Source organism: Macaca nemestrina, chromosome 14 (assembly GCF_043159975.1).
Source record: "Macaca nemestrina isolate mMacNem1 chromosome 14, mMacNem.hap1, whole genome shotgun sequence".
NCBI classification, from domain to species: Eukaryota; Metazoa; Chordata; class Mammalia; order Primates; family Cercopithecidae; genus Macaca; species Macaca nemestrina.
The window spans coordinates 104,075,452-104,102,538 of NC_092138.1; the positions used below are offsets into that span (position 1 = coordinate 104,075,452).

The 27,087-nt window shown below is 39.7% G+C and overlaps 1 pseudogene; it reads right to left on the reverse strand.

Annotated features, from left to right (window-relative positions):
- Positions 1–8,669: 8,669 nt before the first annotated feature.
- Positions 8,670–27,087, reverse strand: part of LOC139358058 (uncharacterized) — a 106,566-nt pseudogene continuing 88,148 nt past the window's right edge.

Genomic DNA, 27,087 nt, shown 5'->3' on the forward strand with positions numbered 1-27,087 from the left:
GAGTGTTAAATTTAGATCTTTCCAGCTTTCTCTTGTGTGCATTTAGTGACATAAATTTCCCTCTATACACTGCTTTAAATGTGTCCCAGAGATTCTGGTATGTTGTATCTTTGTTCTCATTGGTTTCAAAGAACGTCTTTATTTCTGCCTTCGTTTCGTTATGTACCCAGTAGCCATTCAGGAGCAGGTTATTCAGTTTCCATGTAGTTGAGGGGTTTTGATTGAGTTTCTTAGTCCTGAGTTCTAGTTTGATTGCACTGTGGTCTGAGAGACTGTTTGTTATAATATCTGTTCTTGTACATTTTCTGAGGAGTGCTTTACCTCCAATTATGTTGTTAATTTGGAATAAGTGTGATGTAGTGCTGAGAAGAATGCATATTCTGTTGATTTGGAGTGGAGAGTTCTGTAGATCTATTAGGTCTGCTTGCTGCAGAGATGAGTTCAATTCCTGGATATCCTTGTTAACTTTCTGTCTCATTGATCTGTCTAATGTTGACAGTGGGTTGTTGAAGTCTCCCATTATTATTGTATGGGAGTCTAAGTCTCTTTGCAAGTCTCTAAGGACTTGCTTTATGAATCTGGGTGCTCCTGTATTGGGTGCATATATATTTAGGATAGTTAGCTCTTCCTGTTGAATTGATCCCTTTACCATTATGTAATGGCCTTCTTTGTCTCTTTTGATCTTTGATGGTTTAAAGTCTGTTTTATCAGAGACTAGGATTGCAACCCCTGCTTTTTTTTTTGTTCTCCATTTGCTTGGTAAATCTTCCTCCATCCCTTTATTTTGAGCCTATGTATGTCTCTGCATGTGAGATGGGTCTCCTGAATACAGCAAACTTATGGGTCTTGACTCTTTATCCAGTTTGCCAGTCTGTGTCTTTTAATTGGAGCATTTAGTCCATTTATATTTAAGGTTAAGATTGTTATGTGTGAACTTGATCCTGCCATTATGATATTAACTGGTTATTTTGCTCATTAGTTGATGCAGTTTCTTCCTAGCCTCGATGCTCTTTACATTTTGGCATGTTTTTGCAATGGCTGGTACCGGTTGTTCCTTTCCATGTTGAGTGCTTCCTTCAGGGTCTTTTTTAAGGCAGGCCTAGTGGTGACAAAATCTCTAAGCATTTGCTTATCTGTAAAGGATTTTATTTCTCCTTCACTTATGAAACTTAGTTTGGCTGGATATGAAATTCTGGGTTAAAATTCTTTTCTTTAAGAATGTTGAATATTGGTCCCCACTTTCGTTTGGCTTGTGGAATGTCTGCCAAGAGATCTGCTGTTAGTCTGATGGGCTTCCCTTTGTGGGTAACCCGACCTTTCTCTCTGGCTGCCCTTAAGATTTTTCATTCATTTCAACTTTGGTGAATCTGACAATTATGTGTCTTGGAGTTGCTCTTCTCGAGGAGTATCTTTGTGGCATTCTCTGTATTTCCTGAATTTGAATGTTGGCCTGCCCTACTAGGTTGGGAAAATTCTCCTGGATGATATCCTGAAGAGTGTTTTCCAACTTGGTTCCATTTTCCCCCTCACTTTCAGGCACCCCAATCAGACGTAGATTTGGTCTTTTTACATAATCCCATACTTTTTACAGGCTTTGTTCATTTCTTTTTCTTCTTTTTTCTTTTGGTTTCTCTTCTCGCTTCATTTCATTCATTTGATCCTCAATCGCTGATACTCTTTCTTCTAGTTGATCGAGTCAGTTACTGAAGCTTGTGCATTTTTCACGTATTTCTCGTATCATGGTTTTCATCTCGGTCCATTAGTTTATGGCCTTCTCTGCATTAATTATTCTAGTTACCAATTCTTCGACTCTTTTTTCAAGATTTTTAGTTTCTTTGCGTTGGGTACGTAATTCCTCCTTTAGCTCTGAGAAGTTTGATGGACTGGAGCCTTCTTTTCTCATGTCGTCAAAGTCATTCTCCGTCCAGCTTTGATAGGTTGCTGGTGATGAGCTGCGTTCCTTTGCAGGGGTCGATGCGCTCTTATTTTTTGAATTTCCAGCTTTTCTGCCCTGCTTTTTCCCCATCTTTGTGGTTTTATCTGCCTCTGATCTTTGATGATGGTGACGTACTGATGGCGTTTTGGTGTGGGTGTCCTTCCTGTTTGTTAGTTTTCCTTCTAACAGTCAGGACCCACAGCTGTAGGTCTGTTGGAGAGTGCTTGAGGTCCACTCCAGACCCTGTTTGCCTAGGTATGTGTACCAGAGGCTGTAGACGAGAGAATATTGCTGAACCACAAGTGTACCTGTCTGATTCTTGCTTTGGAAGATTCCTCTCAAAGGGGTACTCCACCGTGTGAGGTGTGGGTTGTCGGTCTGCCCCTGGGGGATGTCTCCCAGTTAGGCTACTGAGACGTCAGGGACCCACTTGAGCAGGCAGTCTGTCCGTTCTCAGATCTCCACCTCCGTGTTGGGAGATCTACTGCTCTCTTCAACGCTGTCAGACAGAGTCGTTTGCATTTGCAGAGATTTCAGCTGCTTTTGTTGTTGTTGTTGTTGTTGTTTAGCTGTGCCCTGTCCCCAGAGGTGGAGCCTACAGAGACAGGCAGGACTCCATGAGCTGCTGTGAGCTCCACCCAGTTGGAGCTTCCCAGCCACTTTTTTTATCTACTTAAGCCTCAGCAATGGTGGGCGACCCTCCCACAGCCTTGCTGCCACCTTGCCGGCGAGATGGCAGACTGCTGTGCTAGCAATGAGGGAAGCTCGGTGGGCATGGGACCCTCCCAGCCAGGTGTGGGATATAGTCTACTGGTGTGCCCGTTTGCTAAGATCTTTGGTAGAGCACAGTATTGGGGTGGGAGTTGCCCGATTTTCCAGGTGTTGTGTGTCAGTTCTCCTGGCTAGGAAAAGGGATTCCCTTCCCCCTTGCGCTTCCCAGGTGTGGCGATGCCTCACCCTGCTTCACCTCTCGCTGGTCGGGCTGCAGCAGCTGACTAGCAATGATTGTCGGGCACTTCCTAGAGAGATAAACCCAGTACTTCAGTTGAAAATGCAGAAATCACCTGTGTTCTGTGTCGCTCACGCTGGGAGTTGGATACTGGAGCTGTTCCTATTTGGCCATCTTAGGAATAATCCATCGAGTGTCTTATTGCAGATTCTGCAAAAACACTGTTAGCAATATTCTCAATGAAAACAATGATGTAATACCGTGAGCTGAATTCACCCATAACAAAGAAGTTTCTGAGAAGGCTTTTCTGCAGATTTGACAGAGGATATTTCAAGATTCACCATGGGATTCAATGATATCCAAGATATCACTTGTGAGATTCCACAAACTCAGTGCTAGCAAACTCCTCCATGAAAGAGTGGTGGAACACTTTGTAATGAAGTCACACGTTACAAAGCAGTTTCTCAGAAAGCTTCATTCCGGTTTGTCTCGAAGGATGTTTCCTTGGTCCTTATACTCTTGAAAACCATTGGAAATATCAGTTCTCAGAATCCAAAAAAACAGTGCAAGGGAATGACTCCAAGAAATACTGGTGTAACTCTGTGAGATGAACTCACATATCAAAAGCAATTTCTCAGGAATCTTCTTTCATTTTTTATGTGAGGATATTTCCTTTGTCACCGTAAGCTGCATCGCGCTAAGAAGTAACCCATGGCAGATTTCCAGAAAACTGTGTTAGCAAACTGAACACTGAAGAGAAAAGTGTAACTCTGTGAGTTGCATTCACACATAACAATGCAGTTTGTCAGAATGCTTCTTCCCAGTTTTTATCTGACAATAGTTCGTTTTTCAGCATAGCCTTAAATGAGTTACCAAATATCACTTTGCAGAATTCACAAAAACAGTGTTAGCAAACTGCTACACGAAGGCAAAGTTGAATCTCTGTGTGATGAATTCACACATCAGAAAGCAATTATTCACAAAGCTTCTTTCTACTTATTATCTGAGGATATGTCCCTTTTCACCATGGGCCTCAATGCACTCCCAAATATCACTTTGCAGATTAAAAGAAAACAGTGTGAGCAAACTTCTTCGTGAAGACTAAGCTGTAACTCTGTGAGATGAATTCACGTACCACAAAGAAGTTTCTGAGAAAGCTTCTTTCACGTTTTTAATTGAGGATATTTCCTTTATCAGAGTAGGCCTCAATGCGATCTAAAGTAGCCCTTCTCAGGTTCTTCAAAGACAGTGTTAACCAACTGTTCCATGACACGTAAGTGTAACTCCATGAGAGGAATTCACACATCCAAAAGAAGTTTCTAAGAAAGCTTCTTTCTAGTTTTTATCTGAGGATATTTCCTTTGTTACCGTAAGCTTCATTGCACTAAGAAGTACCCCATTCCGGATTTACAGAAAACTGTGTTAGCCAACTGATCCCTGAAGAGAAAAGTGTACTCTGGGAGTTGCATTCACACATCGCATTGCAGTTTCTCAGAACGCTTCTTTCCAGTTTTTATTGAAGGATATTTCCCTTGTCACCGTCCCCTTCATTGCGCTAAGAAATCTCCCAATGCAGATTTGAGGAAAAGAGTGTTGACAAACGGTTCAATGAAAAGGAGAGTGTAACTCTGTGAGTTGCATTCACATGTCACAATGTAGTTTCTCACAAAGCTTCTTTCCAGTTTTTATCTGAGGATACTTCCTTTTTCACCATAGCCCTCCATGGGCTCCCAAATATCACTTTGCAAATTCCACGAGAAAGTCTTAGCGAATGGCTTCATGAGGAGAAAGGTGTCACTGTGTGAGATGAATTCACAGATCATAGAGAAGTTCCTCAGAAAGCTTCTTTCTCATTTTCATCTGAGTATATTTCCTTTGGCCCTCTAGTCTTCAAAGGGATTCGAAATATCAGTTCTCAGATTCCACGAAAACAGGGCTAGCCAGCGGCTGTTCCAAACACATGTGTAACTCAGTGAGTTGAATTGACACATCACAAAGCAGTTTTTCTTAAAGCTTCTTTCTAGTTACTATCTGAGGATATTTCCACTTTCTCCATGGGCCTCAATGCACTCCCAAATATCACTTTGCAGATTCCAGGAAAACAGTGTGAGCAAACTGCTTCATGAAGACAAAGTTATAACTCGGTGAGATGAATTCACATATCACAAAGAAGTTTCTCAGAAAGCTACACTCTAGATTTTATTTGAGGATATTTCCACTGTCACCCTCAGCTTCATTGTGCTAAGAAATCTCCCAATGCGGATTTCAAAAAAATAGTGTTGGCAAACGGTTCAACTAAAAGGAGAGTCTATCTCAGTGAGTTGCATTCACGTGTCACAATGCAGTTTCTCAGAAAGTTTCTTTCCAGTCTTTATCTGAGGATATTTCCTTTTTCACCATAGCCCTCCATGGGCTACCAAATCTCACTTTGCAAATTCCACGAGAAAAGTCTCAGTGAATGGCTTCATGAGGAGAAAGGTGTCACTCTGTGAGATTAATTCACAGATCACAGAGAAGTGCCTCAGAAAGCTTCTTTCTCATTTTCATCGGAGGATATTTCCTTTGATCGTCTCGTCTTCAAAGGGATCCGAAATATCAGTTCTCAGATTCCACGAAAACCAGGCTAGCCAACGGCTACTCCAAATACACGTGTAACTCAGTGAGTTGAATTCACACATCACAAAGCAGTTTCTCAGAAAGCTTCTTTCTAGTTATTATCTGAGGATATTTCCGTTTTCACCATGGGCCTCAATGCGCTCCCAAATATCACTTTTCAGATTCCAGGAAAACAGTGTGAGCAAACTGCTTCATGAAGACAAAGTTGTAACTCGGTGAGATGAATTCACATATCACAAATAGGTTTCTCAGAAAGCTACACTCTAGTTTTTATTTGAGGGTATTTCCCCTGTCACCATCAGCTTCATTGCACTAAGAAATCTCCCAATGCAGATTTTAAGAAAACAGTGTTGACAAACGGTTCAATGAAAAGCAGAGTGTAACTCTATGAGTTGCATTCACATGTCACCATGCAGTTTCTCACAAAGCTTCTTTCCAGTTTTTATCTGAGGATATTTCCTTTTTCACCATAACCCTCCATGGGCTTCCAAATATCACTGTGCAAATTCCACGAGAAAAGTCTTAACAAACGGCTTCATGAGGAGAAAGGTGACACTCTGTGAGATGAATTCACAGATCAGAGAGAAGTGTCTCTGAAAGCTTCTTTCTCATTTTCATCGGAGGATATTTCCTTTGGCCCTCTAGTCTTCAAAGGGATTCGAAATATCAGTTCTCAGATTCCACGAAAACCGGGCTAGCCAACGGCTCCTCCAAATACACGTGTAACTCAGTGAGTTGAATTCATACATCACAAAGCAGTTTCTCAGAAAGCTTCTTTCTAGTTATTTTCTGAGGATATTTCCGTTTTCTCCATGGGCCTCAATGCAGTCACAAATATCACTTTGCAGATTCCAGGAAAACAGTGTGAGCAAACTGCTTCGTGAAGACAAAGTTGTAACTCGGTGAGATGAATTCACATATCACAAAGAAGTTTCTCAGAAAGCTACACTCTAGATTTTATTTGAGGATATTTCCCCTGTCACCATCAGCTTCATTGCACTAAGAAATCTCCCAATGCAGATTTCAAGAAGAGTGTTGGGAAAATGTTCTATCAAAAGGAGAGTGTAACTCTGTGAGTTGCATTCACATGTCACAATGCAGTTTCTCAGAAAGCTTCTTTTCAGTTTTTATCCGAGGATATTTCCTTTTTCACCATAGCCCTCCATGGGCTCCCAAATATCACTTTGGAATTCCACGAGAAAAGTCTTAGCGAATGGCTTCATGAGGAGAAAGTGTCACTCTGTGAGATGAATTCACAGATCACAGAGAAGTTCCTCAGAAAGCTTCTTTCTCATTTTCATTGGAGGATATTTATTTGGCCTTATAGTCTTCAAAGGGATCCGAAATATCAGTTCTCAGTTTCCAGGAAAACAGGGCTAGCCGACTACTCCACGAAATACAGCTGTAACTCAGCGAGTTGAATTCACACACGACCCAGCAGTTTCTCAGAAAGCTTCTTTCTCTGCTGAGCTGAGTTTATTTGTGGTCTCGGAGCACCACCATGTGTCTGATTGCAGATTCTGCTTAAACACTCTTAGCAAGCTTCTCAATGAAAACAATGAAGTAACTCTGTGAGCTGAATTCACCCACAACAAAGAAGTTTCTGAGAAGGCTTCTCTGCAGATTTATCTGAGGATATTTCATGATTCACCATGGGATTCAACGATATCCAAGATATCACTTGTGAGATTCCACAAACTCAGTGCCAGCAAACTCCTCCATGAAAGTGTGGTGGAACACTTTGAAATGAATTCACACATCAGAAAGCAGTTTCTCAGAAAGCTTCATTCCAGTTTTTCTCAGAGGATGTTTCCTTGGTCCTTAGACTCTTCAAACCCTTCGGAAATATCAGTTCTCAGAATCCACAAAAACAGTACTAGGAAACGGCTCCAAGAAATAGTGGTGTAACTCTGTGAGATGAAGTCGCATATCAGAAAGCAATTTCTCAGGAAGCTTCTTTCATTTCTCATGTGAGGATATTTCCTTTGTCACCATAAGCTGCATAAGGCTAAGAAGTAACCCATTGCAGATTTCCAGAAAACTGTGTTAGCACACTGATCACTGAAGAGAAAAGAGTTACTCTGTGAGTTGCATTCACACATCATAATGCCATTTCTCAGAATGCTTCTTTCCAGTTTTTATCTGGGGATATTTCCTTTTTCACCATAGCCCTCAATGAGCTGCCAAATATCACTTTGCAGAATCCATGAAAACAGTGTTAGCAAACTGCTACAAGAAGGGAAAGGCGAATCTCTGTGTGATGAACTCAGACATCAGGAAGCAATTTCTCAGAAAGCTTCTTTCTACTAATTATCTGAGGATATTTCCGTTTTCAGCATAGGCCTCAATGCGCTCCAAAATATCACTTTGTAGATTCCAAGAAAACAGTGTGAGCAAACTGCTGCCTGAAGACTAAGCTGTAACTCTGTGAGATAAATTCACGTATAACAAGAAGTTTCTGAGAAAGATTCTTTCACGTTTTTAATTGAGGATATTCCCTTTATCAGCATAGGCCTCAATGTGATCCAAAGTAGCCCTTCTCAGGTTCCTCAAAGACAGTGTTAATCGATTGTTCCATGAAATGTAAGTGCAATTCCGAAAGAGGAATTCACACATCCAAAAGAAGTTTCTAAGAAAGCTTCTTTCTAGTTTTAAACTGAGCATATTTCCTTTCTCACCGTAAGCTTTGCTGCGGTAAGAAGTATCCTATTGCAGAATTCCAGAAAACTGTGTTAGCCAACAGATTCCCGAAGAGAAAAGTGTAACTCTTGGAGTTGCATTCACACATCACATTGCAGTTTTTCAGAACACTTCTTTGCAGTTATTATCTGAGGATATTTCCTTTTTCAACATAGCCCTCCATGGGCTCCCAAATATCACTTTGCAAATCCCACGAGAAAAGCCTTAGTGAACGGCTTCATGAGGAGAAAGGTGTCACTCTGTGAGATGAATTCACAGATCACAGAGAAGTTCCTCAGAAAGCTTCTTTCTCATTTTCATTGGAGGATATTTTCTTTGGCCCTAAGAGTCTTCAAAGGGATACGAAATATCAGTTCTCAGCTTACACGAAAACAGGGCTAGCCAATGGCTCCTGCAAATACAAGTGAAACTCAGTGAGTTGAATTCACACGTCACAAAGCAATTTCTCAGAAAGCTTCCTCTCAGTTTTTATCTGAGCATATTTTCCTTTTCACCATAGCCCTCCATGGGCTTGCAAATATCACTTTGCAAATTCCACAAGAACACTCTTAGCGAACGGCTTCTTGAGGGGAAAGCTCTAATTCTGTGAGATGAATTCACAGATCACAAAGAGGTTTCACAGAAAGCTTCTTTCCAGTTTTTATCTGAGGATATTTCCTTTATCACCATAGCCCTATATGGGCTTCCAAATATCACTTTGCAAATTCCACAAGAACAGTCTTGGGAAACAGCTTCTTGAGGGGAAAACTGTAACTCTGTGAGATGAATTCACAGATAACAAAGAAGTTTCTCAGAAAGCTTCTTTCTCATTTCTATCGGAGGATATTTCCTTTGGACCTATATTCTTCAAAGGGTTCCGAAATATCAGTTCTAAGATTCCACAGAAATAAGGCAAGCAAAGAGTTCCACGAAATACAGCTGTCATTCAGTGAGTTGAAGTCACACATCACAAAGGAGTTTCTCAGAAAGCTTCTTTCCAGTTTTTATCTAAAGATATTTTCTTTTTCACCATAGCCCTCCAAGGGCTTCCAAATATCACTTTGCGAATTCCACAAAAACAGTCTTAGCATATGGCTTCTTGTGGGAAAAGCTGTAACTCTGTGAAATGAATTCACAGATCACAAAGATTTTTCTCAAAAGCTTCTTTCTCATTTTTAGTGGAGTATATTTTCTTTGGCGCTGTAGTCTTCAAAGGGATCCGAAATATCAGTTATCAGATTCCTCAGATATAATACTAGCAAACAGCTCCACGAAATAGAGCTGTAACTCAGTGAGTGGAAGTAACACATCACAAAGCAGTTTCTCAGAAAGCTTCCTTCCAGTTTTTATCTGAGGATATTTTCTTTTTCACCACAGCCCTCCATGGGCTTCCAAATATCACTTTGCCAATTCCACAAGAACAGTCTTAGCGAACGGCTTCTTTCAGGGAATGCTGTAACTCTGTGAGATAAATTTACTGATCACAAAAAAGGTTATCAGAAGCTTCTTTCGCATTTTCATCAGAGGATATTTACTTTTGCCCTATAGTCTTCAAAGGGATCCGAAATATCAGTTCTCAGATTCCACAGATATAAGGCTAGGGAACAACTCCATGAAATACTGCTGTAATTCAGTGTGTGGAAGTCACACATCGAAAAGAAGTTTCCTAGAAAACTTATTTCCTGTTTTATCAGAGGATATTTTCTTTTTCACCATAGCCCTCTATGGGCTTCCAAATATCACTTTGCAAATTCCACAAGAACAGTCTTAGCGAACGGCTTCTTGAGAGGAAAGCTGTAACTCTGTGAGATGAATCAACAGAACACAAAGCAGGTTCTCAGAAAGTTTCTTTCCAGTTTTTATCTGAAGATATTTTCTATTTCACCATAGCCCTACATGGGCTTACAAATATCACTTCGCAAACTCCAGAAGAACAGTCTAAGTGATAGGCTTCTTGAGGGGAAAAATGTGACCCTCTGAGATGAATGCACAGATCACAAAGACGTTTCTCAGAAAGCTTCTTTCTCATTTCTATCGGAGGATACTTCTTTCGGCCCTATATTCTTCAAAGGGATCCAAAATATCAGTTCTCGGTATCCACAGAAAAAAGCTAGCAAACAGCTCCATGAAATACAGCTGTAATTCTGTGAGTGGAAGCCACACATCACAAAGCAGTTTCTCACAAAGCTTCTTTCCAGTTTTTATCTGAGGATATATCCTTTTTAACTCCAGCCTTCCATGGGCTACCAAACATCACTTTGCAAATTCCACAGGAACAGCCTTAGCAAATGGCTTCTTGAGGGGAAGGCTGTAACTCTGTGATATGAACTCACAGATCACAGAGAAGTTTCTCAGAAAGCTTCTTTCTCATTTTTATTGGAGGATATTTCCTTTGGCCCTATAGTCCTCAAAGGGATCCGAAATATCAGTTCTCAGATTCCACAGATATAAGGCTAGCAAACAACTCCACCAAATACAGCTGTAACTCAGTGAGTGGAAGTGACACATTGCAAAGCAGTTTCTCAGAAAGCTTCTTTCCAGTTTTTATCTGAGGAAAATTTACTTTTCACCATAGTTTTCCATGAGGTTCCAAATATCACTTTGCAAATTCCACAAGAACAGTCTTAGCGAACGATTTCTTGAAGGGAAACCTGTAACTCTGTGAGATGAATTAACAGAACACAGAGCAGTTTCTCAGAAAACTTCTTTCCACTTTGTTTCTGAGGATATTTTGTTTTTCACCATATCCCTCCATGGACTTCCACGTATCTCTTTCAAATTCCACAAGAACAGTCTTAGCGAAAGACTTCTTGAGGGAGAAGCTGTAACTCTGTGAGATGAATTCACAAATCACAAAGAAGTTTCTCAGAAAGCTTCTTTTCAGTTTTTATCTGAGGATATTTTTTTTTTCACCATAGCCCTCTATAGGCTCCCAAATATCACTTTGCAAAATACAAAAGAAAAGGATTAGCGAACGGCTTCTTGAGGGAAAGCTGTACATCTGTGAGATGAATTAACAGAACACAAAGCAGTTTCTCAGAAAGCTTCTTTCCAGTTTTTATCTGAAGATATTTTCATTTTCACCATACCTTCCATGGTCTTCCAAATATCATCTTGCAAATTCCACAAAAACAGTCTTAGGGAACGGCTTCCTGAGGAGAAAGCTGTAACTCTGTGAGATGAATTCACAAATCACAAAGAAGTTTCTCAGAAAGCTTCTTTCTCATTTTTATCGAAGGATATTTCCTTTAGCCCTATAGTCTTCAAAGGATCCAAAATATCAGTTCTCAGATTCCACAGAAATAAGGCAAGCAAAGAGCTCCACGAAATACAGCTGTAACTCACTGAGTGGAAGTCACACAACACAAAGCAGTTTCTCAGAAAGATTCTTTTCAGTTTTTATCTGAGGATATTTTCTTTTTCACCATAGCCCTCTCGGGGTTCCAAATATCACTTTGCAAATTCCACACAAACAGTGTTAGCGAACAGCTTCTTGAGAGGAAAGCTGTAACTCTGTGAGATGAACCAACAGAACGCAAAGCAGTTTCTCAGAAAGCTTCTTTCCAGTTTTTTTCTGACGATATTTTCTTTTTCACAATAGCCCTCCATGGGCTTCCAAATAGCACTTTGCCAATTCCACAAGAACAGTCTTAGCCAAAGGCTTCTTGAAGGGAAAGCTGTAACTCTGTGAGATGAATTCACAGATCACAAAGAAGTTTCACAGAAAGCTTCTTACAGTTTTCATCTCAGGATATTTTCTTTTTCACCTTACCCCTCTATGGGCTTCCAAATATCTCTTTGTAAATTCCACAAGAACAGTCTTAGTGAAAGGTTTTTCTGGGGGAAAGTTGTAAATCTGTGAGATGAATTCACAGATCATAAAGAAGTATCACAGAAAGCTTCTTTACAGTTTTTATCAGAGGATATTTCTTTGGCCAAATTGTCTTCAATGGGATCCGAAATATGAGTTCTCAGATTCCACAGAAATAAGGCTAGGAAACAGCTCCAAGAAATACAGCTGTAACTCAGTGACTGGAAGTCACACATCACAAAGCAGTTTCTCAGAAAGCTTCAAAACACTTTTTATCTGAGGATATTTTCTTTTTCACCATAGCTTTCCACAGCGTTCCAAATATCACTTTGCAAATTCCAAAAGAACAGTCTTAGTAAATGGCTTCTAGAGGGGAAAGCTGTAACTCTGAGAGATGAATTCACAGATCATAAGAAAGTTTCTCAGAAAGCTTCTTTCTCATTTTTATCGGAGAATATTTCCTTTGGCCCTGTAGTCTTCAAAGGGATCCTAAATATCGGTTCTCAGATTCCACAGATCTAAGGCTAGCAAAAGTTCCAGGAAATATGGCAGTAACTCAGTGAGTGGAAATCACACATCACAAAGCAGTTTCTCAGAACGCTTATTTCCACTTTTTATCTGAGGATATCTTCTTTTTCAACATAGCTCTCTATGGGCTTCCAAATATCACGTTGCGAATTCCACAAGAACAGTCTTAGCGTATGGCTTCTTGAAAGAAAAGCTGTAACTCTGTGAGATGAATCAACAGAACACAAAGCAGTTTCTCAGAAAGCTTCTTTCCAGGTTTTATCTGTAGATATTTTCTTTTCCACCGTAGCCCTCCATGGGCTTCAAAATATCACCTTGCAAATTCCACAAGAAAAGTCTTACCAAATGGCTTCTTGAGGGAAAGCTGTAGCTCTGTGAGATAATTTCACAGAACACAAAGAAGTTTCTCAGAAAGCTTCTTTCTCTTTGTTATCGGGGGATATTTCCTTTTGCCCTATAGTCTTCAAAGGGATCGGAAATATCAGTTCTCAGATTGCACAGATTTAAGGGTAGCAAACAGCAACACGAAATACAATGTAACTCTGTGGGTGGAAGTCACACATCACAAAGCAGTTTCTCAGAAAGCTTCTTTCCAGTTTTTATCTGAGGATATTTTCTTTTTCACCATAGCCCTCCATGGGCTTCCAAATATCACTGTGCAAAATCCACAAGAACAGTATTATTGAATGGCTTCTTTAGGGGAAAGCTGTAACTCTGTGAGATGAATTAACAGAACCCAAAGCAGTTTTGCAGAAAACTTCTTTCCAATTTTTACCTGAGGATATTTTCTTTTTCAACATAGCCCTCCATGGGCTTCCAAATATCATTTTACAAATTCCACAAGAACAGTCTTAGCGAAAGGCTTGTTGTGGGGAAATCTGTAACTCTATGAGATGAATTCACAGATCACAAAGAAGTTTCTCAGAAAGTTTCTTTCTCATTTTTAATGGAGGATATTTCCTTTTCCCTATAGTCTTCAATGGGATAACAAATTTCTATTCTCAAATTACAAAGAAGTAAGGCTAGCAGACAGCTCCATGAATACAGCTGTTACTCAGTGAGTGGAAGTCACACATCACAAACCAGTTTCTCAGAAAGCTTCCTTCTCATGTTTTTCGGAGGATATATCCTTTGGCCCTATAGCCTTCAAAGGGATCTGAAATATCAATTCTCAGATTCCACAGATATAAGGCTGGAAAACAGCGCCAGGAAATACGGCAGTAACTCAGTGAGTGGAAATCACATATCACAAAGCAGTTTCTCAGAAAGATTTTTCCCAATTTTTATCTCAGGATAATTTTTTTTTCACCATAGCCATCTACGGAATTCCAAATATCACTTTGCAAATTCCACAAGAACCCGCTTAGCGAACGGCTTCTTGAAGGGCAAGCTGTAACTCTTGGAGATGAATTAACAGAACACAAAGCAGTTTCGCAGAAAGCTTCTTTCCAGTTCTTTTCTGAGATTATTTTATTTTTCACCATAGCCCTCCATGGGCTTCAAAATATCATTTTGCAAATTCCACAAGAACAGTCTTAGCAAAAGGCTTCTTGTTGGAAAGCTGTAACTCTGTGAGATGAATTCACAGATCACAAAGAAGTTTCTCAGAAAGCTTCTTTCTCTGTTTTAACGGAGGATGTTTCCTTTTTTCCTATAGTCTTCAATGGGATTAGATATTTCTATTCTCAAATTCCACAGAAATAAGGCTAGCAGACAGCTCCACGATATACAGCTGTAACTCAGTGAGTGGAAGTCACACATCACAAAGCAGTTTCTCAGAAAGCTTCTTTCCAGATTTTATCTGAGGAAAATTTACTATTCACCATAGTTTTTCATGAGATTCCAAATATCACTTTGCAAATTCCACAAGAACAGTCTTAGTGAATGACTTCTTGAAGGGAAACCTGTAACTCTGTGAGATGAATTAACAGAACACAGAGCAGTTTCTCAGAAAATTTCTTTCCACTTTGTTTCTGAGGATATTTTGTTTTTCACCATAGCCCTCCATGGACTTCCACGTATCTCTTTCAAATTCCACAAGAACTGTCTTAGCGAAAGACTTCTTGAGGGAAAAGTGTAACTCTGTGAGATGAATTCACAAATCACAAAGAAGTTTCTAAGAAAGCTTCTTTCTCATTTTTATCGGAGGATATTTCCTTTAGCCCTATAGTCTTCAAAGGGATCTGTAATATCAGTTCTCAGATTCCACAGAAAGAAGGCTACCAAACAGCTCCATGAAATACAGCTGTAACTCAGTGAGTGGAAGGCACACATCACAAAACAGTTTCTCAGAAACTTCTTTCCAGTTTTTATCTGAGGATATTTTCTTTTTCACCATAGCCCACTATGGGCTTCCAAATATCACTTTGCAAATTCCACAAGAGCAGTCTTAGCGAACGGCTTCTTGAGGGGAAATCTGTAACTCTGTAAGATGAATCAACAGAACACAAAGCAGTTTCACAGAAAGATTCTTTCAGTTTTTAAATGAGGGCATTTTCTTTTTTACTACAGCCCTCTATGGAATTCCAAGTATCTCTTTAAAATTCCACAAGGACAGTCTTAGTGAAAGGTTTCCTGAGGGAAAAGCTGTAACTCTGTGAGACGAATTCAGGGATCACAAAGAAGCTTCTCAGAAAGCTTGTTTCTCATTTTTATCGGAGGATATTTCCCTTGGCCTTATACCCTTCAATGGGATCCGAAATATCAGTTCTCAGATTCCACAGAAATAAGGCTGGCATACAGCTCCATGAAATACAGTTGTAAGTCAGTGAATGGAAGTCACACATCACAAAGCAGTTTCTCAGAAAGCTTCTTTACAGTTTTTTTTCTGAGGATATTTTCTTTTTCTCCATAGGCCTCTATGGGCTTCCAAATATCACTTTGCAAATACCACAAGAACAGTCTCAGCGAACGGCTTCTTCAGGGGAAAGCTGTAACTCTGTGATATGAATTAACAGAACACAAAGCAGTTTCGCTGAAAGATTCTTTCCAGTTTTTATCTGAGGATATTTTCTTATTCACCATAGCCCTCCATGGGGTTCCAAATATCACTTTGCAAATTCCACAAGAATAGTCTTAGCGAAAGGCTTCCTGAAGGAAAAGCTGTAACTCTGTGAGATGAATTCACAGATCACAAAGAATTTTCTCAGAAAGGTTCTTTCTCATTTTTATCGGAATATATTTCCTTTGGCCCTATAGCCTTCAAAGGGATCCGAAATATCAGTTATCAGATTCCACAGAAATAAGGCTAGCAAACAACTCCACGAAATACAGCTCTAAGTCAGTGAGTGGAAGTCACACATCACAAAGAAGTTTCTCAGAAATCTTCTTTCCACTTTTTATCTGAGGATATTTTCTTTTTCACCTTAGGCCTCTATGGGCATCCAAATATCACTTTGCTTATTCCTTAAGAACAGTCTTAGCGAACGGCTTCTTGCAGGGAAAGCTGTAACTCTGTGAGATTAATTAACAGAACACAAAGCAGTTTCTCAGAAAGCTTATTTCCAGTTTTTTTCTGAGGATACTTTCTTTTTCACTGTACCCCTCTATGGGCTTCCAAGAATCTCTTTGAAATTCCACAAGAACAGTCCTAGCGAAAGGCTTCTTGAGGGAAACGCTGTAACTCTGTGAGATGAATTCACAGATCATGAAGAAGTTTCTCAGAAAGCTTCTTTCTCATTTTTATCAGAGTATATTTCCTTTGGCCCTATAGCCTTCAAAGGGATCCGAAATATCAGTTTTCAGATACCACAGAAATAAGGCTAGCAAACAGCTCCATGAAATACAGCTGTAACTCAGTGAGTGGAAGTCACACATCACAAAGCAGTTTCTCAGAAAGCTTCTTTCCAGTTTTTACCTGAGGATATTTTCTTTTTCACCATAGGCCTCTATGGTCTTCCAAATATCACTTTGCAAATTCCACCAGAACAGTTTTAGCCAACGACTTCTGGAGGGGAATCTTGTACCTCTGTGAGAAAAATTAACAGAACACAAAGCAGTTTCTTAGAAAGCTTCTTTCCACTTTTTATCTGAGGATATTTTCTTTTTCAACATAGCCCTCCATGGACTTCCACGTTTCTCTTAGGAATTCCACACGAAGAGTCTTACAGCGAAAGGCTTCTCGAGGGAAAAGCTGTTACTCTGTGAGATGAATTCAGAGATCACAAAGAAGTTTCACAGAAAGCTTCTTTCTCATTTTTATCAGGGGATGTTTCCATTGGCCCTATACCCTTCAAAGGGATCCAAAATATCAGTTCTCAGATTCCACAGAAATAAGTCTAGCAAACACCTCCACGAAATAGAACTGTAACTCAGTGATTGGAAGTCACAAATCACAAAGCAGTTTCTCAGAAAGCTTCGTTCCAGTTTTTACCTGAGGATATTTTCCTTTTCACCGTAGCCCTCCATGGGCTTCCAAGAATCTCTTTGAAATTCCAGAAGAACAGTTTCACTGAAAGGCTTCCTGAGGGAGAATCTGTAACTCTGTGAGATGAATTCACAGATTATGAAGTTTCTCAGAAAGCTTCTTTATCATTTTTATCGGAGGTATTTCCTTTGGCCCTATAGCCTTCTAAGGGTTTCGAAATATCAGTTCCCAGATTCCACAGAAATAAGACTAGCAAACAAGTCCTCGAAATACAGCTGTAACTCAGTGAGTGGAAGTCACACATCACAAAGCAGTTTCTCAAAAATCTTCTTTCCAGTTTTTATCTGAGGATATTTTCTTTTTTACCATAGGCCTCTATAGGCTTCTAAATATCACTTTGTAAATTCCCCAAGAACAGTCTCAGCGAAAGGCTTCTTGAGGGGAAATCTGTAATTCTGTGAGATGAATTAACAGAATACAAAGCAGTTTCGCAGAAAGATTCTTTCCAGTTTTTATCTGAGGATATTTTCTTTTTCACCGTAGCTCTCCATGGATTTCCAAATATCATTTTGCAAATTCCACAAGAACAGTCTTAGCAAAAGTCTTCTTGAGGGAAAAGCTGTAACTCAGTGAGATGAATTCACAGATCACAAAGAAGTTTCTCAGAAAGCTTCTTTCTCATTTTTATCGGGTTATATTTCCTTTGGCCCTATAGCCTTCAAAGGGATCCGAAATATCAGTTATCAGATTCCACAGAAATAAGGCTAGCAAACAACTCCATGAAATACAGCTGTAACTCAGTGAGTGGAAGTCACACATCTCAAAGCAGTTTCTCAGAAAGCTTCTTTCCACTTTTTATCTGAGGATATTTTCTTTTTCACCACTGGCCTCTATGGGCTTCCAAATATCACTTTGCAAATTCCACAAGAACAGTCTTAGCGAACGACTTATTGAAGGGAAAGCAGTAACTCTGTGAGATGAATTAACAGAACACAAAGCAGTTTCACCAAAAGATTCCTTCCAGTTTTTGTCTGAGGATATTTTCTTTTTCACCATGGCCCTCCATGGGCTTCCAAATATCACTTTGCAAATACCACAAGAACAGTCTTAGTGAACGGTGTCTTGAGGGGTAAGTTGTAACTCTGTGAGAACGAATTAACAGAACACAAAGCAGTTTCTCAGAAAGTTTCTTTCCAGTTTTTATCTGAGGATAATTTCTTTTTCACCATAGCCCTCCATGGGCTTCCAAATATCACTTTGCAAATTCCACAAGAACAGTCGTTGCGAAAGGCTTCCTGAGGGAAAGGCTGTACCTCTGTGAGATGAATTCACAGATCACAAAGAAATTTCACAGAAAGCTTCTTTCACATTTTTATCAGAGGATATTTCCTTTGGCCCTATAGCCTTCAAAGGGATACGAAATATCAGTTCTCAGATTCCACAGAAATAAGGCTAGCAAACAACTCCATGAAATAAAGCTGTAACTCAGTGATTTGAAGTCACGCATCACAAAGCAGTTTCTCAGAAAGCTTCTTTCCACTTTTTATCTGAGGATATTTTCTTTTTCACCATAGGCCTCTATGGGCTTCCAATATCACTTTGGAAATTCCACAAGAACAGCCTTAGCGAACGGCTTCTTGAAGGAAAAGATGTAACTCTGTGAGATGAATTAACCAAACACAAAGCAGTTTCTCAGAAGGCTTCTTTCCAGTTTTTATCAGAGGATATTTTCTTTTTCACCGTAGTCCTCCATGGGCTTCCATATATCTCCCTGAAATTCCACAAGAACAGTCTTAGCTAAAGGCTTCTTGAGGGAAAAGGTGTCACACTGTGAGAGGAATTCACAGATCACAAAGAAGTTTCTCAGCAAGCTTCTATCTCATTTTTCTCAGCGGATATTTCCTTTGGCCCTGTGGCCTTCAAAGGGATTCGAAATATCAGTTCTCAGATTCCAAATAAATCTGGCTAGCGAACAGCTACAGGAAATACAGCTGTACCTCAGTGAGTGGAAGTCTCACATCACAAAGCAGTTTCTCAGAAAGCTTCTTTCCAGTTTTTATCTTAGGATATTTACTTTTTCACCATAGTCCTCTATGGGCTTTCAAATATCACTTTGCAAATTCCACAAGAGCAGTCTTAGAACGTCTTCTTGAGGGGAAAGCTGTAACTCTGTGAGATGAATTAACAGAACACAAGCCAGTCTCTCAGAAAGCTTCTTTCCGGTTTTTAACTGAGGATATTTTCTTTTTCACCATAGACCTCCATGGGCTTCCAAATATCACTTTGCAAATGCCTCAAGAACAGTCTTAGCGAAAGGCTACCTTAGGGAACAGGTGTAACTCTATGAGAGAACTCGCAGATCACAAAGAAGTTTTCCCAGAAAGCTTCTTTCTCATTTTCATCCTAGGATATTTCCTTTGGCCCTAGAACCTTCAAAGGGATCAAAAATATCAGTTCTCAGATTGCACAGAAATAAGGCTGGCAAGGAGCTCCAAGAAATACAGCTGTAACTCAGTGAGTGGAATTCACACGTCATGAAGAAGTTTCACAGAAATCTTCTTTCCAGTTTATATATGAGGATATTTTCTTTTTCACCATAGGACTCTATGGGCTTCCAATATCACTTTGGAAATTCCACAAGAACAGCCTTAGCGAACGGCTTCTTGAGGGAAAAGATGTAACTCTGTGAGATGAATTAACCGAACACAAAGCAGTTTCTCAGAAGGCTTCTTTCCAGTTTTTATCAGAGGATATTTTCTTTTTCACCATAGTCCTCCATGGGCTTCCATGTATCTCCTTAAAATTCCACAAGAACAATCTTAGCAAAAGGCTTCTTGAGGAAAAGGTGTAACACTGTGAGATGAATTCACAGATCACAAAGACGTTTCTCAGCAAGCTTCTATCTCATTTTTATCGACGGATATTTCCTTTGGCCCTGTGGCCTCAAAGGATTCGAAATATCAGTTCTCAGATTCCAAAGAAATAAGGATAGCAAACAGCTACACGAAATACAACTGTAACTCAGTGAGTAGAAGTCACACATCACAAAGCAGTTTCTCAGAAAGCTTCTTTCCAGTTTTTACCTGAGGATATTTTCTTTTTCACAATAGGCCTCTATGGGCTTTCAAATATCACTTTGCAAATTCCACCAGAGCAGTCTTAGTGAACGGTTTCTTGAGGGGAAAGCTGTAACTCTGTGAGATGAATTAACAGAACACAAAGCACATTCTCAGAAAGCTTCTTTCCAGTTTTTTCTGAGGATATTTTCTTTTCCACCGTAGCCCTCCATGAGCTTCCAAATATCACTTTGCAAATTTCACGAGAACAGTCGTAGCAAAAGGCTTCCTGAGGGAAAAGCTGCAACTCTGTGAGATGAATTCACAGATCACAAAGAAGTTTCTAAAAAAATTTCTTTCTCATTTTTTTTGGAGGATATTTCCTTTGGCCCTATAGCATTCAAACGGATCTGAATTATCAGTACTCCAAATCCACGGAAACAAGGCTAGCAAACAGCTCCACGAAATACAGCTGTTACTCAGTGAGTGGAAGTCACACATCACAAAGCAATTTCTCAGAAAGCTTCTTTCCACTTTTTATCTGAGGATATTTTCTTTTTCACGATAGGCTCCTACGGGCTTCCAAATATCACTTTGCAAATTCCACAATAACAGTCTGAGAGAAAGGCTTCTTGAGGGAAAAGCTGTAACTCTTTGAGATGAATTAACAGATCGCAAAGAAGTTTCTCAGAAGGCTTCTTTCTCATTTTTACCTTAGGATATTTCCTTTGGCCCTATAGCCTTCATTGGGATCCGCAATATCAGTTCTCAGATTCCACACAAATAAGGTTCACAAACAGTTCTACGAAATACAGCTGTAACTCAGTGATTTGAAGTCACGCATCACAAAGCAGTTTCTCAGAAAGGTTCTTTCCATTTTATATCTCAGGATATTTCCTTTTTCACCTTAGGCCTCTATGGGGCTCCAAATATCACTTTGCAAATTTCACAAGAACAGTCTTAGCGAACGGCTTCTTGAGGGGAAGCTGTAACTCTGTGATATGAAATAAGAGAAATCGAAGCAGTTTCTCAGAAAGCTTCTTTCCTGTTTTTATCTGAGGATATTTTCTTTTTCACCATAGCCCTCCATGGGCTTTCAAGTATCTCTTTGAAATTCCACAAGAACAATCTTTGCGAAAGGCTTCCTGAGGGAAAAGCTGTAACTCTGTTAGATGAATTCAGAGATCTCAAATAAGTTTCTCAGAAATCTTCTTTCTCATTTTTATCAGAGGATATTTGCTTTGGCCCTATAGCCTTCGAAGGGATCTGAAATATCAGTTCTCAGATTCCACAAAAATAAGGCCAGCCAACAGCTCCACGAAATATAGCTGTAACTCAGTGAGTGGAAGTCCCACATCACAAAGCAGTTTCTCAGAAAGCTTCTTTGTAGATTTTATCTCAGAATATTTTCTTTTTCACCATAGGTCACTGGGGGCTTCCAAATACACTTTGAAAATTCCACAAGAACAGTCTTAGAACGGCTTCTTGAGGGGAAAGCTGTAACTTTGTGCGATGAATTAACAGAACACAAGCCAGTCTCTCAGAAAGCTTCTTTCCAGTTTTTAACTAAGGATATTTTCTTTTTCACCATAGCCCTCCATGGGCTTCCAAATATCACTTTGCAAATGCCTCAAGAACAGTCTTAGCGAAAGACTACCTTAGGGAACAGGTGTAACTCTATGAGAGAACTCACAGATCACAAAGAAGATTTCCCAGAAAGCTTCTTTCTCTTTTTTATCCTAGGATATTTCCTTTGGCCTAGAACCTTCAAAGGGATCAAAAATATCAGTTCTCAGATTGCACAGAAATAAGGCTGGCAAGGAGCCCCAAGAAATACAGCTGTAACCCAGTGAGTGGAATTCACACATCATGAAGAAGTTTCACAGAAATCTTCTTTCCAGTTTATATATGAGGATATTTTCTTTTTCACCATAGGCCTCTATGACCTTCCAAATATCACTTTGAAAATTCCCCAAGAACAGTCTTAGCGAACGGCTTCTTGAGGATAGAGCTGTAACTCTGTGAGATGAATTAACCGATCACAAAGAAGTTTCTCAGAAAGCTTCTTTCCAGTTTTTATTGGAGGATATTTTCTTTTTCACCATAGGCTTCCATGGGCGTCCAAATATCACTTTGCAACTTCCACAAGAACAGACTTAGGAAAGACTTCTTGAGGGAAAAGCTGTAACTCTGCGAGATGAATTCACAGATCAAAAAGAAGTTTCTCTGAAAGCTTCTTTCTCATTTTTATCTTAGGATATTTCCTTTGGCCCTATAGCCTTCAAAGGGATACGAAATATCAGTTCTCAGATTCCACAGATATAAGGCTAGCAAAAAGCTTCACGAAAAACAGCTGTAACTCAGTGAGTGGAAGTCACACATCACAAAGCAGTTTCTCAGAGAGCTTCGTTCCAGTTTTTATCTGAGGATATTTTCTTTTTCACCATAGCTCTACATGGTCTTCCAAGTATCTCTTTGCAAATTCCACAAGAACAGTCTTAGCGAAAGGCTTATTGAGGGGAAAGCTGTAACTCTATGAGATGAATTCACAGATCAAAAAGAAGTTTTTCAGAAAGTTTCTTTCTCTTTTCTATTGGAGGATATTTCCTTAGGCCCTATAGTCTTCCAAGGCATCCGAAAAATAAGTTCTCAGATTCTACAAAAATAAGGCTAGCAAACATACAGCTGTAAGTCAGTGAGTGGAGGTCACATATCACAAAGCAGTTTCTAAGAAAGCTTCTTTCCAGTTTTTATGTGAGGATATTTTCTTTTTCACCATAGTCCTCTATGGGCGTCCATATATCACCTGGCAAATTCCACAAGAACAGTCTTAGCGAACGGTTTCTTGAGGGAAAACTGTAGCTGTGTGAGATGAACTCACAGAACTGCAAGCAGTTTGTCAGAAAGCTTCTTTCCAGTTTTTATCTGAGGATATTTTCTTTCTCACCATAGCCTTCTATGCGCTTCCAAATATCACTTTGTAAATTCCACAAGAACAGTCTTAGCGAAATGCTTCTTGAGGGCAAAGATGTAACTCTGTGAGATGAATTTACAGATCACAAAGAAGTTTCTCAGAAAGCTTCTTTCTCATTTCTATCGGTTGATATTTCCTTTGGCCCTCTAACTTCCAAGGGATCCTAAATATCAGTTGTCAGATTACACAGAAATAAAGCGAGCAAACGGCTCCATGAAATACAGCTCTAACTCAGTGAGTGGAAGTCACACATCACAAAGCAGTTTCTCAGAAAGCTTCTTTCTAGTTTTTATCTCAGGATATTTTCTTTTTCTCCATAGCCCTCTATGGGCTTCCAAATATCACTTTGCAAATTCCACAAGAACAGTCTTAGCAAAAGGCTTTTGAGGGCAAAGCCGTATCACTGAGAGATGAATTCACAGATCAAAAAGAAGTTTCTCAGAAAGCTTCTTTCTCAATTCTATCGGACTATATTTCCTTGGGCCCTATAGTCTTCCAAGGGTTCCGAAATATCAGATCTCAGATTCCACAGAAATAAGGCTAGCAAACAGCTCCACGAAATACAGCCGTAACTCTGTGAGGTGAATTCACAGAACACAAAGTAGCTTCTCAGAAAGCTTCTCTCCAGTTTTTATCTGAGGATATTTTCTTTTTCCCCATAGACCTCCATGGGCTTCTAAATATCAGTTTGCAAATTACACAACAACAGTCTTAGCAAAAGGCTTCTTGAGGGGAAAGCTGTAACTCTGTGTGATGAATTCACAGACCACAAAGAAGTTTCTCAGAAAGCTTCTTTCTCATTTCTATCGGAGGATATTTCCTTTGGCCCTATAGTCTTCCATGGGATCCGAAATATCAGTTCTCAGATTCCGCAGAAATAAGCCTAGCAAACAGCTCCATGAAATGCCACTGTAACTCAGTGAGTGAAAGTCACACATCACAAAGCAGTTTCTCAGAGAGCTTCTTTCCAGTTTTTAAATGAGGATATTTTCTTTTTCACCATAGCCCTCTAAGAGATTCGAAACGTCACTTTGCAAATTCCAGAAGAACAGTCTTCGCTATCGGCTTCTTGAGGGGAAAGCTGTAACTCTGTGAGAAGAATTCACAGAACACAAAGCAGTTTCTCAGAAAGCTTCTTTCCAGTTTTTATCTGAGGATATTTTCTTTTTCCCCATAGCCCTGCATGGGCTTCCAAATATCACTTTGGAAATTCCACAAGAACAGTCTTAGCGAAACGCTTCTTGAGGACATAGCTATATCTCCGTGAGATGAATTCACAGATCACAAAGAAGTTTCTCAGAAAGCTTCTTTCTCATTTCTATCGGAAGATATTTCCTTTGGCCTTATATTCTTCCAAGGGATCCGAAATATCAGTTCTCAGATTCCACAGAAATAAGGTTAGCAAACAGCTCCACTCAATACAGCTGTAACTGAGTGAGTGGAAGTCACACATCACAAAGCAGTTTTTCAGAAAGCTTCTTTCCAGTTTTTATCTGAGTATATTTTCTTTTTCACCGTAGCCCTCCATGGGCTTTCAAATATCACTTTGCAAATTCCACAAGAACAGTGATAGCCAACGGCGTCTTGAGGGGAAAGCTGTAACTCTGTGAGATGAATTCACAGAACACAAAGACGTTTCTCAGAAAGCTTCTTTCTCATTTCTATCAGCGGATATTTCCTTAGGCACTCTAGACTTCCAAGGTATCCGAAATATCAGTTCTGAGACCACAGAAATAAAGATATCAAACAGCTTCACGAAATACAGTTGTCACCCAGTGATGGAAGTCACACATCACAAAGCACTTTCTCAGAAAGCTTCTTTCCTGTTTTTATATGAGGATATTTTCTTTTTCACCATAGCCCTCTATGGGCTTCCAAATATCACTTTGCAAATTCCACAAGAACAGTATTAGCGAACGGCTTCTTGAGGGGAAAGCTGTAACTCTGTGAGATGAATTCACAGAACACAAAACAGTTTCTAAGAAAGCTTCTTTCCAGTTTTTATCTGAGGATATTTTCTTTTTCCCCATAGGCCTCCATGTGCTTCTAAATATCACTTTGCAAATTCCACAAGAACAGTCTTAGCGAAAGGCTTCTTGAGGGCAAAGCTGTAACTCTGTGAGGTGAATTCACAGATCACAGAGAAGTTTCTCAGAAAAGTTCATTCTCATTTCTATCGGAGGATATTTCTTTTGGCCCTATAGTCGTCCAAGGGATCCGAATTATCAGTTCTCAGATTCCACAGAAATAAGGCTAGCAAAGTACTAAATGAAATACAGCTGTAACTCAGTTAGTGGAAGACACACATCACAAAGCAGTTTCCCAGAAAGCTTCTTTCCAGTTTTTATCTGAGGATATTTTCTTTTTCCCCATAGACCTCCATGGGCTTCTAAATATCAGTTTGCAAATTACACAACAACAGTCTTAGCAAAAGGCTTCTTGAGGGGAAAGCTGTAACTCTGTGTGATGAATTCACAGACCACAAAGAAGTTTCTCAGAAAGCTTCTTTCTCATTTCTATCACAGGATATTTCCTTTGGCCCTATAGTCTTCCAAGGGATCTAAAATATCAGTTCTCAGATTCCACAGAAATAAGACTAGCAAACAGATCGATGAAATACAGCTGTAATTCAGTGAGTAGAAGTCACACATCACAAAGCAGTTTCTCAGAAAGCTTCTTTCCAGTTTTTATCTGAGGATATTTTCTTTTTCCCCATAGCCTTCCATGGGCTTCCACATATGACTTTGCAAATTCCACAAGTTCAGTCTTAGCGAAAGAATTCATGAGGGGAAATCTGTAACGCTGTGAGATGAATTCACAGATCACAAAGAAGTTTCTCGGAAAGCTTCTTTCACATTTCAATCGGAGGATATTTCCTTTGGCCCTAAAGTCTTCCAAGGGATCCGAAATATCAGTTCTCTGATTCCACAGAAATAAGGCTCGCAAACAGCTCCACGGAATACAGCTGTAACTCAGTGACTGGAAGTCACACATCACAAAGCAGTTTCTCAGAAAGATTCTTTCCAGTTTTTATCTGAGGATATTTTCTTTTCCCCTTTGCACTCCATGGGCTTCCAAATATCCCTTTGCAAATTCCACAAGAACAGTCTTAGTGAAACGCTTCTTCAGGTGAAAGCTGTAACTCTGTGAGATGTATTCACAGAACGCAAAGCAGTTTCTCAGAAAGCTTCTTTCCAGTATTTATCTGAGGATATTTACTTTTTCCCCATCGCACTCCACGGGCCTCCACATATCACTTTGAACTTCCACAAAAACTGCCCTAGCAAAACACTTCTTCAGGTGAAAGCTGTAACTCTGTGAGAGGAATTCACAGATCAGAGAGTTGTTTCTCAGAAAGCTTCTTTCTCATTTCTATCGGAGGATATTTCCTTTGGCCCTATAGCCCTCCAAGGGATCCGAAATATCAGTTCTCAGATTCCACAGAAATAAGGCTAGCAAACAGCTCCACGAAATACAGCTGTATTTCAGTGAGTGGAAGTCACACATCACATAGCAGTTTCTCAGAAAGCTTCTTTCCAGTTTTAATCTGAAGATATTTTCATTTTCAACATACCCTCTATGGGCCTCCAAATATCACTTTGCAAATTCCACAAGAACAGTCTTAGTGAACGGCTTCTTGAGGGGAAAGCTGTAACTCTTTGAGATGAATTCAAAGAACACAAAGCAGTTTCTCAGAAAGCTTCTTTCCAGTTTTTATCTGGGGATATTTTCTTTTTCCACGTAGCCCTCCATGAGCTTCCAAATATCACTTTGCAAATTTCGCAAGAACAGTCTTAGCAAAAGGCTTCTTGAAGGCAAAGCTGTAACTCTGTGTATTGAATTCACAGATCACAAAGAAGTTTCTCAGAAAGATTCTTTCTCATTTCTATCGTAGGATATTTCCTTTGGCCCTATAGTCTTCCAAGGGATCCAAAATATCAGTTCTCAATTTCCACCGAAATAAGGATAGCAAACAGCTCCATGAAATACAGCTGTAACTCAGTGAGTGGCAGTCACACATCACAAAGCAGTTTCTCACAAAGCTTCTTTCCAGTTTTTATCTGAGGATATTTTCTTTTTCACCATAGACCTCTATGGGCTTAGAAATGTCAATTTACCATTTCCACAAGAACAGTCTTAGCGAATGGCATCTTGAGGAGAAAGCTGTAACT